This window comes from Erythranthe guttata, chromosome 7 (assembly GCF_056151865.1).
Source record: "Erythranthe guttata isolate IM_541 chromosome 7, IM_541, whole genome shotgun sequence".
NCBI classification, from domain to species: Eukaryota; Viridiplantae; Streptophyta; class Magnoliopsida; order Lamiales; family Phrymaceae; genus Erythranthe; species Erythranthe guttata.
The window spans coordinates 6,079,200-6,092,354 of record NC_142539.1 but is presented as its reverse complement, the minus strand read 5'-3'; the positions used below and the strand labels follow the sequence as shown (position 1 = coordinate 6,092,354).

Sequence of the window (13,155 nt, the reverse complement as noted above, 5' to 3'; positions counted from 1 at the left end):
GTACCAACACATGAATTATGTTGCAACATCAAATGTTATAACAATTAATCTGTCTCAATAGAACGAGTAAATTTTTATAGGGACTAAAATCATATTTAGTGTATAATATAAGGACTAAAAGTTTAAGTATCCATAAATAAGATGTAAATGACGGGTTTATGTGTAAATGACAAAAAACACATGAACCTAGATTCATTTAGGTGTGTGGTCGGACCTCAGCACAAAAACCCCTATTATTAAATAAACAAAAATCAAATAAAAATAAAATTAAATGCAAAAAAAATAATTATTCAAATATTCTATTCACAGTATCAATAACTAAGAGAATCACCTTTAAAATAATGTAATATTGGTTCATATCATTTTGCAGTCGGAAAATACAAGAAATAATTCACATGCACCCCACTAATAGTTTCCATAACTAATGCCTCGTGGTATATATATTATTTTAATAGTACTGCGTGGGTGGACTGGTCACTGATTTTTTCACATGGCTTTCGTTACCTAATTGTGCGGATCGGAGTGATAGATAAAATAAAAAAAATTGTAAATTACAACCACCGATGAGTTATCGTTAAATTACGAAAACCTCTCTCATGTTTAGGTAATTACAATCACCCCTCAATTATAAATCTTCTTACACGTTCATTTTTGCGGTTTCAGATTTAGTGAAATCTTCGAGATTATATAGAATATTATCACTTTTGTACTCGTTTTATCCCATTCGAATTCTACATTTTGAAGCAGGATGATCATAATATGTGTTTTTTGGCTTGCATATATAAAATTTTGGTGTATCAAAAACTGTATTTTTACAAAAACGTGTACAAACTAGAGCACATTCCACGAAATTATGTTGAATTTGACACCATAGGGGTAGAGGCGTAAGAAAAAAATCATAGTTAAAGAGTAGATGTAATTATCCAAACAAAATGGAGTTTTTTATAAATTGACCATACCTCATGGATGTTTGTAATTTACGCTATATAATTATTAAAATAATAATAAAGTGTGAATAATGCATGTATAATAATAATTATATATAATATGCCGATTAGAGAGATGATCGAAGTTGAACTGAACTTGATGAGTATAAATAAAGAGATTAGAGAGTGGATGGATATAATAAAACATAACCAACCTGCATCACAAGTGCTTAAAGTTTTGTGTTGAATATTCACCCCCCACCAAATTTAACATGAAAGTGAATGTTGTTAGCAGCAAGTTGATAAAACCATGCACCCCAACCCCTCCAAACCTTAACAAGTACAAATTGTCTTTCTTAGATGAGAAATTCCCGCCAATGAATGCGGGTGTCATTCTCTTTTATCCTCCAATATCAACACCAACCAACATTATTCCAAAACAAACAAGAATCCATCACATGCGACAATCGTTGGCGAAAATCCTACCCAAATTCTACATTCTTGCCGGAAGATACATCAAGAATGAAAACGTGATCGATTGCAGTGACCAAGGTGTTCTATTCGTCGAAGCAGAAGCCGTTGAAGTGGAGCTTATCGATCTAGTGAAAAACAGACAGGGCGAGCTACTAAACGATCTCCTCCCAAGTAAGTTCCACCAAGTCTACGAATCTCCCACCGATCCACTTCTCTCGATTCAGATCACACACATCAACAAGTGTGGTGGCCTCGTGATAAGCGTCACCGTTTCTCACAGAATTTTTGATGCGTCTTCTCTCGAGACATTCATCTCCGACTGGTCCAATGCCGCCAGCAGCAACAACAATAACAACAATAATAACAATAATAACAATACCACGATAATTATCCCGACTTTTGAGACACCAACGTTGTTTCCAGGCACGAACCCTGGCCCTGACGACCGTCCCTTGCCGTTTACGCCCCCCGATCCTTGTATTTCTATGAAGAGGTTTTCGTTCGACAAGGATGCAATAAGAAGCCTTAGATCGGAATTAAACTCGAGGAATATTAATATATCCCGAGTGCGTGCAGTGTGTGCGGTTATAGCCAAGGCCATGATGGGCGTTGAACGGTCGAGAGGTTGCGTCGTGTCTCAATTGGTTAACATGCGTGGGAGAACAGTCCCACCTATTCCCAAGCATTGTTGCGGGAACCTAACGTTACTAGCGCTTACGCGGTGCTTGTCCGTGGCCGAATTGACAACGAACGATATCGGGTTTGAAGAATTGGTTCGTATTCTCGGCGAAGGTCTTGACAAAGCAATTGATGATTGTGCTGAAATGTTTTCTCCGGGAGGTCGAGGTTGGCAAAATATAATTTTTAGTCCACTCGTGAGTTTGTTCGAGAGCTTATCGAGTGGTGAGGTGAGTTTAATGACGTTTAGCGATTGGAGTAAGTTTGGATTCTACAAAGCTGATTTAGGGTGGGGGGAGACGCCCGTGGGGACGGGAATTGGGGTGTATCCTAGAGATAAGTCGGTAGTACTTATGGATAACAAAGAGGGCGATGGGATTGAGGCATGGGTGTGTTTGAATCGCGACGACATGGCTTATTTCGAGCAACACGAGGATATCAAGTTATACACTAATGGACTTTGAATGAATTGTTTTTTTTTTTTGTTTTTTTTTTGTTTTTTTGTTTTTTTTTTTTTTTTTTTTTTTTTTTTTTTTTTTTTTCGTTACGTGAGGATTTTAATAAAGGGTTTATTCAACAAAAAACTCCTTAATGAAGTGTTCTATTGTGATATATCCAATTTTTTATTTTATTTTTTGTCATAAACCCGATCTATTCAAATTATCCAGAATGCCTCAACTTACTATTACTGAAAACCGACTAAAAAAACAAGTTTTTTCAAAAAAACAATTTAGTTTTTTTATATGGTTTTTGTTTTCTCCTGCAGATTTACCAAAAATCAGTAAATATCAATAAATATATCAAAAAGTACTATGAAATTAAAATAATATTGAAAAAAAAAGATAAAAGAAAAGAAATATTGAATGTCAACTAATGTTTAAGTTACCTAATGCTGAGTCAGCTAACCGGAGCTCCGACCACAAAGGCCACGGCCAAAAAAAAAAATTAACAATATACTTAGAAAAAATTTAGAAAAAAAGGTGAAACATATAATTTTTTCAATAATAAATAAATAAAAATAATATTAATCAAAATAAATAAGATAAAACAAACCCTAATTAGAGTTTGAAAATAGTAAAAATAGTAGAAAGTAATTATTTGGATTTGTATCTAATGAAATATACAACAAATGCATTTTACTCAATAACATAAAAAAATTTGGACTAATCCCATATTATGTAAGTTAGTAAGAGGCTATCTCAAATAAACCCTATTTTTTAATGTAACCGAAAGTCTTGGATTTAAGAAAAGTATAAATAAACCTTTCTAATATCGTGTGCTTAAAAAGGAACACTTTAAAAAGTTTCTACATAAAATTAAACGAGAGAAATATATTTGTTAACAAACTCAGATCTCTTGTCATTTCTAGGCTATTGTACGATAGTACTAGAGATTTTACCTATGCATCCATATAATTTGATAAACAAAAAGAAGTGGTCTTCACAAGTTATTCTTTTTCTTTCATCTATAATTTTCCGTCGTATATTTGATCGAATCTCATTGCTCGAATTTTTTTTATAGAGTTATTAGCAAGCGCTACACCGGTGATACGTCTAATTGCCACAGAAGTTGTGTGTAAAAACAATTAGCACTTATCCTGCTATGTCAACAAGTCAAAGCCACCCGCCGCCTACCAGCAAATCGTGTGATGTACGCGCTGTAAGTGCAATTTGTTGATGTAAAATGCTAGCAAGTGAATGTCCAGTCTTCACGTTCGTCACGTTTCGACTGCGGGGGCGTGTTAGAGAATATTATATTATAGAACTCTCCTAATATTAGGATTCTAGTATGATTCGGTTACCTAGATTAGTTAGGATTTAGTTACCTAGTCAAACTCTATTACCTTGCAATATTTCTCTATATATATTCCATGTAATCAACCCATAACACAATGGGGGTTTCTATAAAGACGGCTAGGTTAAAAAACCTGGTGCTCTGATACCATAAAGGAAGAATAGAAAAGGAGAGAAATAATAATACGTAATAGAATAGAAACCCCCATTGTGTTATGGGTTGATTACATGGAATATATATAGAGAAATATTGCAAGGTAATAGAGTTTGACTAGGTAACTAAATCCTAACTAATCTAGGTAACCGAATCATACTAGAATCCTAATATTAGGAGAGTTCTATAATATAATATTCTCTAATATATAATATTCTCTAACATAAAATAAATCTAATTAAATAATTTTATTATTTACCTGTAGGAAGCAATTGCTTACGTTGAAAATGTTGGAGAGGAATAAGAAGATGAACAAAAAAATAAACGAGTAAGAAGAAGACGAACAAAAAAAAAATGTGATTTTTGGTGGAGTCCTCCATGAGGTTAAATAGACTAAATTGGTAATGGGGTTGAGATCATGGTGTTCTACCTTCTACCATGATGAGTTAGTGGGTGGTTAGAGTGGAAAAGAAAAATTAAAAACAAAATTAGAAACATCGTAAGGAAATATAGAGAATTAGTGTTTATAATTTATTATAGCTATTATATAATTTACGCATTTTAATACGTCCATTAATCAATGAGTAATTTATCATGAATATACAAACGGACATTACAAATAAGCTCATCATGGGATACTTATTCATAAAAGGGTCCACACAAAAAACTCTTTTACAAAAAAACAATGTTTTCAGAACCGGACCGGCTATAGAACCGGACGACCATTTGGGTCATGGGTTTATAGGGTCGAACCAGTTCAACCGGGTTTTTGATTTTTTTTTAATATGCCATTATTTTATTAATTTTAATGCTTTTAAAAATGTTATTTTCTTTATATTTTTAATCTCCCACTTATTATTTTCACTTTATCTACTTCACCTCACTTTTTACTATATTTTATTGCTTATGCTCTATATTTTTCCCTTTTTTATTCTTCAAATTCGGCAATCGGCCACCCCTACTCGATCACCCATGATCGTATCCAATAATTCTTTGACCACTCATGACTAGATCCGGCCACCCACTACAAAGTCTGTGAAGGTTCGCTCAAATCTAGCCACAAATAACCAACTCAGCGAGGTTTTCAAGACACGATCCTAGCAAGCTCAAAGATGAAGAATTGGAAGACGCGAAAGTGTACGAGTTTAAAGATATTATTCGAGCTCTCCTTGGAGAGTAAAGGGTTGAATAAGACCATTGAAGAGTTGATGGTTTGGAATTGGAAGAAAAGAAAGAGAAGAACTTGTTGGACAAGTCAAATTCCATGCATCCGGGATTCTCGCCTATTCTGGCACACTTTACCATTCGAGTTATAACTCTCGCATCTGAAGTCCATTTGAGCTGATTCAAAATGATTCGGAAAGCTAACTGAAAGATCTACAACTTTCATGTTTTGAGCGAAGAGATATTCGAAGTGGGACAGTGTCGAAATTGAGCTTTAATTGCATGCACGTGCACAGCCCAATGTCGCGAGTTAAGAAGGGTGACCGAGAAGCCGACTTGAAGATCAAGCTATCTAATTTATTTATGCACGTTTTTTATTTAGTATTTATTATGTTTTTTATTATTTTAGAGTTCTTTATGGTTAGGATTTGTTTATTTATTAGTTTTCTTATTATAGTTTAGGTAGAAGTCCTTTTCCTTATGAAAAAGGAGTTTTTTTAGCACTCGTAAATAGGCTGCCAATTTGGCATATTATGGGGACGAATTTTAATGATTTAAATTGAGTTTATTTTCTTTGGTTCTTTAAGAACTGTTCGAACATATCGGTGGATTCCGTTTGTTCACCCCGACTTATCAATCGAACTTTCGCAATCGATTGTGGCGTCTTCGCATACACCCCTTTGATTCCTTCTTTAGGACAGTCCGGAATTTTGATATCCGAAGTATTGATATCGGATCTCGTCACATTGTTGGCGAGGTTTGTATCAGTTTTGGCCGAAAATCGGGTTCCTTGACTGAGTCGTCGGTTCTCGGGTTTTACCCGATCGAACCGAATTTTGGTCATTTGACCCCGGTTTTCAATTTTTTCGGTTTTAGATGTCATACCAGACCGCTTTATCGCCGGGTCACGGTCAAACCGGTCCGACCGGCCAGTTCGGTCCGGTTCTAACAACATTGCAAAAAAGTCTACACATTGTTCAGATGTGTGTAAAAGACTAAAATACCCCCTCACACTTTAATATGCTCCAATTTTCTCCTTAATTTAATTTAGCCTCAATGTGACCCCAAGTTTCACAAATTATTCAATTTTTGACCCAAAACTCAATTTTGAGTACAATTTCGCCCGTCGCCGCCGTTGACCGCCGGTCTCTGCCGTTGACCCTTTTTTTTTTTTTTTCTTAAACATGTTTTTGTCCCGTTTAAACATCAATATTGATGTGGTTGACAGTCATATTAACTATATTACTGTTAAACATAGTAATATTAACTATATTACAGTTTTACACAGTAATATTGCTATATTAGTCTCTAGCACGGTAATATTAACATAACAAAAGTCATTATTATTGTGTAATATAGTAATATTAATATGTTAACCGTTCAACTAGGGCAAACATAATAAAAAGCCAAAAGAATTAATATTGATGTGGCTGACAGTAGTATTACTGACATCCAGAATAATATTACTGTAACAACAATAATATTACCGTCAACCACAGTAATATTATTATGTTTATAGTAATATTACAATAGTAGATAGTAGTATTATTACGTTAATCCGTCAACAACTCAAACAAAACAAAAAAGCCAAAAATAAATAATATTGATGTAGTTGACAGTAATATTGATATGTTTACAGTAATTTTACCGTCAACGACAGTAATATAATTACGTTGAATTATCAACAAATAAAAAAAAAACCAAAAAAAAACAAAATATTGTCGCTGACAGTAATTTTATTGTCAACGACAGCATAATAACATAAATGTATCAACGACAGTAAAATTACTGTCAGCGACAATATAATTACTGTTAATGACAGTACAATCGCGGTCAACGTTCAGCGGCGGACGTACAAAAAAGGGATAAATATTTTAGGAAAAAACACACACACACTAGAAAAATTCAACACCGGAGACCGGCGACGGAAAAAGCAGACAGAGGAAAAAAGAAAAAGAAAAAGTAAACGCCGAAAACCAGCGGGAAAAAAAGAATTTCAAAAAAAAGAAGAAGTTAAAATTGGATTCTTGTGGTCAAAATTGATTAAATTGGGGGTTACAATTAAGAATTGAGTGTAAAATGTTGGAGGTAATTTCGTTATATACATTAATTTTTCCTTTATTTATAATACATATTAAAGGGGTGGGCTTATGCATAAAAACCCATGTACTATACACAAATACAAAACCCCCCTCACATTACATTTTTCCAAAATATGACGAAAATACCCCTACTCAAGCATATATATATATATATATATATATATATATATATATATATATATATATATATATATATATATATATATATATATATATATATATATATATATATATATATATATATATATATATATATATATATAGTTTGAGTCATTTTTCACTATACATTTTACCATTTTCGGTCAATTTTACGTGGAAAATTTTGGTATTTATATTTGTTTCTCCAAAACATTTAATTGCTTAGATTTTTGGGACAATTTGCTATAGGTCCCTCTATATTATAATTTATGTGTGTAAATCCAAGTCAAAATTTAATGTTTTAATAAATTAATAATATTTATTATGGCAAAAATACCCTTAATTAAATCAAATCAAATCCCCAAAAATCTCTCTATCAAAACAAATTCCCAAACATCTCTCTTCCAAATATTAACAAAAACAAATAAATTAATTCATAACAAAAATATAGAATTTATTTTACAAACTCATACTCTAAATACGTCACCGCAGCTCCACCACCGCCTATGATCCGGGAACTGCGACGTCTATGACTCCGCAGACTGCAAATAGCAAACTGAAAATTAGATTTTATATTATTGAATTGCAAACAACAAAATACCCCTATGATTTCGCCAAATGCAAACAGCAAACTGAAAAAACAGAATTCATAATTTGTATTACTAAATTACAAACAAAAAATTACCTATGACTTCGCCAAATGCAAACATCAAACTGAAGAAAAACATTCAACAAAACTTGCATTATTGAATAGGAAGCAATAAACTACTTATGACTTGGCCAAATGCAAACAGCAAACAGAAAAAAAAATAAAAAAAAATCAGCATCATTAAAAACATCAACCAAAATATTGTTTATAGAACAATTTGCAAACAACATAAACATTAAACAAAATGTTTGTAAAATGTAACTTAAGACATACCTTGCAAATTGTAAACCAAAGAAATCGAATCTCAACATCAAACGCAATTTTCTTCAAACAACAAACGAAATTAAACCAACTGCAAACGGAAATTGCTAACAACCAACGATGGGAGGTTCTACATACGGAAAACACAATGCGTATTTGGCTAGGATTTTGGATTTCTGATTTTTTATGGAGGGGATGTTTGTCGTCCTCTTTAATTCTTTCACAAAGAAATCCTCTCATAATCTAAAAAGATCCTTGTTTTTTTTCATCTCTATAATATTTCTTCATTAAAAAAAAGAAAAAGAAAAAGAAAAAAAAGAGAGAAGCACGAGAGAGAGAGAGAGGCGTGAGAATTGAGATGCAGAAGGAGAGAGAGATGAGGAATTATATAGGGGGAAAGTAACGTGAGATTGGAGAGAGGATATATAAGATTTGTTTTCTTGTTAATTGAGGGTGTTATGGTCTATATACTTATTATTTTAATTTATTTATATTAATTTATTGGGTCAAATGACCTATGCCTATATTCATCTAACAACTAGGATCTCTAGCCATATAAGTCCAAAATAAGGGGTGTCTAGCAAATTTCCCCTAGATTATTTTAATTTTCTGAATAAAACCTTTTATTTTTGTCATTTTGAGTTTCTTCATTTTGTTTTCTTAAATGTCTTCCGGTAGTTCAAACATCCTAAGATTACAAACATCTTTACAATCCTATGATTGTTGAGAATTTGAAATACCGGAATATATTTAAGAAAAAAATGAAGAAATTCAAAATGACAAAAATAAAAGGTTTTATTCAGGATAAAAAAAATCTAAGTAATTAAATGTTTTGAAGAAAAAAATTAAAACTATCAAAATTTCCCAAGTAAAATTGATCGAAAATGTTAAAAAATATAGTGGAAAATGGCTCAAACAAACTCTTATATTTATAGGCTTAGTAGAGATATTTTCGTCAGATTTTGGAAAAAATATAACAGTAGGGATTTTTTGTATTTATGTGTAGTATAGGGGTATATGATACAAAGTCTATAGTGCATGGGTGTTTTTGTATTTAACCCTTATTTTTATTAAATGTTATTTATATTTATAATATACTCAATTTCGAATACTCTTGGAAAAATTCTAGATTCGCCACTACCGTCAAATACCAATGTAAATAAAATAAAGGATTTATTAGGGATAACCCCCTTGTTCAGATTTTCTAATGAGGTAGATCCAATTAATTTTTCCCTTTTTGAGATACACCCAAATATGCCAACTTGGCACAATATATTATTTGATCTCCCTTTAATACCCCTGTTTTATTTTTGAACGGTATTTATTTCCTCTACAAAACCCTATACTTCCATTTAGTTTTTTAGGCGAAAGAGTGCCGCCGCCGGGTTCGCCGCTTCCACCTCCGACCGCCGCCACCTCCGTCACCGCTGTCGCCTCCTCCATCAGCGTCGCCGCCAATAACCGTTACCGCCTCCTCCATCATCGGCGCTGGCTCTTCTCCCGTCACCACCAAAGTCGCCACCATCACCTGCGCCGCCACTAGAACCTCCACCAAAGCCATAAGCAACACCTCCACCACCACCTAGTCCTCCACCACCACCACATCCGACCACCTCCACCTCCAAGACCGCCAAAATCGACCAAGACCTCCGCCGCTCCCGCCTCCAAGGTCGTAACAATCAATTTAGGAGTGATATCGTCGTTGGCCGCCGCCGCCGTCACTGCTCCAATCTAGGGTTACTCAAATCTAGGATTACTCAAATCTAGTGTTTTGATAATTCTTCGGCCCATAGTTGATTAACGAGATGCATAGTCGAATTACATCTGTATTAATCGACTATCAGTGTTAAATTAATAAACTATTACATATTTTACTTGTGCTTTAATATTAACAAACTAAGTGTCATCAACTTGAAAAAAAAGCCCAAATATTAATCAACTATAGACTTGCTTTATATTTACTAGATATTTTTTTATCAAGAGTATTCATATGTTTTAACAACAGTAACATCAATGTTCATTTGTATTTTAATATTAATAGACCATGCCAAAAGAATACACTATCAATGCCAAAATTAATAGACTATCAATGTTCATTTGTGTTTTAATATTAATAGACTATATATCTCATATTATTTAATAGACTATCCCACTGATATAATTCGACTATGGATCTCGTTAATCGACTATATATGGGCCGAAGAATCATCAAAACCTTAGATTTGAGAAGTGACGGCGACGGATATATATTTTAATATCAATAGACTATCCCGTATCATTTAATAGACTATCCCATAGATCTAATTCGACCATGGATCTCGTTAATCAACTATGGGCCGAAAATATGGGCCGAAGAATCATCAAAACTCTAGATCTGAGAAGTGGCAGTGAAGGATTTGTGTTTTAATATTAATAGACTATCCCATATCATTTAATATACTATCCCATAGATCTAATTCGACTATGAATCTCGTTCATCGACTATGGGCCGAAAAATCATCAAAACCCTATATCTGAGAAGTGACGCCGGCGGCCGCCGGCGGCCAACGACGATAACAACGACATTGGGCATTTAAGTTACTTGGCTTCACTCCTAAATCGAGTGTCGCACCCTTGGAGGCGGAGGTGATGCCGGTCGAGGTCTAGGTGGAGGTGACGATCTTGGAGGCGGAGGTGGTGGCGGTGGAGGTGGAGGTGCTGGTGGCGGCGCAAGTGCAGATGGTGACCTCGATGCTGGAGTTTTAGGTGGAGATGGAGGTGATTTTTGGGATTTGATTGAGGGTACTGATGGAATTTAGAAAAAATATGGGTTTTTATCAAAATGACAAATTTGAGTTTGGATCTATCCCTACTTTTTGTAAGACTAAGGGGGTTATATCTAATGGACCCTAAAATAAAAAGATTAACGGAATAATGAAATATAAGTATAACGTATGAATCTAAACACATTGCAATATTAGACAAATTTGGACTGTTGAAAAATAATATTAGCATATTTCAAATAACTTGGATATTTCCATATATTTAGTTATTTCGATCCAAAATGTTTCAAAAAACAATACAAATTGAAATATACCATAAAATTCACTCATAAATATAATATCTCATAAATAAATTCAGTCAAGACGTGCAATATGTGTACCTTTCTAGTTAAGCATAAATTGGACCCATATAAACCATTCATGCGCTTTACTATTTATTATTTAATTTCAAATTACGAGAAATAAACCATATATATTCAAAACACCTTAATGAACCCATTGGCTTCACGACATTGTATATAACTTGATGTCCTCATCTCGCACGAAGTAAGCCATGTCCTCGGCATTCAAATACACCCACGCCTCCATTCCATCACCCTCTGTGTTATCCATTAGTACCGTCATTTTTTCTTGAAAGATGGGCCCCATCCCTGCCCCGAGGGGCTTCTGCCCCCACCCGAAATCGGCTTCGTATAATCCCAACTTACTCCAATCACTAAACATGATAGTATTAACCTCATCACTGCATAGTTTTTCGACCATATCGGCCATAGGACCCGTAGTTACACCGTGCCAACCTCTACCTCCCGGAGAAAACATTTCGGCACAATCGGCAAATCTTTTCTCGAGACCATCACCCAGAATATCAACCAGTTGTTCGATCCCAACAACTTTGTCGGTCGTTATTAGTATGGGTGCTGATAATGACAAATTCCCACAAGAATGCTTCGGCAGAGGCGGGATTGTTCTCCCACGCATGTTAATCGCTTGAACAATTTGGCAAGGCCTCGGTATTCGTCCTCCGTGTTTGGCCCGATCCACACCAATCAAGGCCTTGGCTATAACTGCACACACCACACGCACTCTCGAGTAGTAAGTTGTTAGCTTCGATCTCAAGCTCACTATTGCGTCCTTGTTAAAACAAAACATCTTCCCAACCGGGCTAGGAGGATACGGGAGGGTCAAACACGGCCCGAAACTAGGCCCGTTTCCTGGAAACAACAATATTGATTCGAAACTCGGGCTTATTTTCCCGCCTAAATTTTTGTTGTTGGCATTGGACGACCAAGCGGCAATGAACGTCCCGACAGAAGCCGCATCGAAGATTCTGTGAGAAACACTGACGCTTAGGGCAAGCGCACCGCACTTAAATTCAGTGACCTGAACCGACATAAGTGGATCCGTCGGAAGTTCATCGACTCGGTGGAACTTCGGTTGGAGGAGATCACTTAGTTGCTTGGTTTCCATTTTCGAAAGAAGATCGATAAAATCGACATCATCGTCGACAACTTCAGCTTCGAGAAATTCAACGCCTTGATCACTGCAGTCAACCAAGTGATCATTCTTGATGAATCTTCCAGCAAGAGGGTAGAATTTGGGTAAGATTTCGGATAAAGATTCTTCCAACTCATGAATATGTACTCTAAATTCTTTTGGAATATTGGTATTTGGATTTGGAGGATAAAAAAGAATGATACCCACATTCATTTGTGGGAGATTCTCATCCATGTAAGACAATTTGTACTTGTTAAGATTTGGAGGAGTTGGGGTACATGGTTTTATCAACTTCCTGCTAATTATGTTGGGTTTCATTTTTTTCTTTTTTCTTTTTTCTATTTTTTTTTTAGCTGGGGGATGGGTGTATGAATGAAAATGCTAATTGTGAGGAACCTGGCCCTTTTATATTCAACTTCAAAAATATTAATTATTAGGCTAAATTACGAAAATCTTTTGAATTTAGACTAAATAATAAAAAACACCCTCATCTATTCGTAATAACTAAAATTCCCCTTTGATTAACTGTTGATCGAGTTTTTTTAATAGAAAATGTGTAG

General features: G+C 34.6%; 2 pseudogenes; one reads left to right on the top strand and one right to left on the bottom strand.

Moving 5' to 3' along the window:
• Positions 1-1,150: 1,150 nt before the first annotated feature.
• LOC148769077 (pelargonidin 3-O-(6-caffeoylglucoside) 5-O-(6-O-malonylglucoside) 4'''-malonyltransferase pseudogene) lies at positions 1,151-2,542 on the top strand (annotated as a pseudogene).
• A 9,062-nt stretch (positions 2,543-11,604) lies between these two features.
• LOC148769076 (pelargonidin 3-O-(6-caffeoylglucoside) 5-O-(6-O-malonylglucoside) 4'''-malonyltransferase pseudogene) lies at positions 11,605-12,931 on the bottom strand (annotated as a pseudogene).
• Between the last annotated feature and the right edge of the window lie 224 nt (positions 12,932-13,155).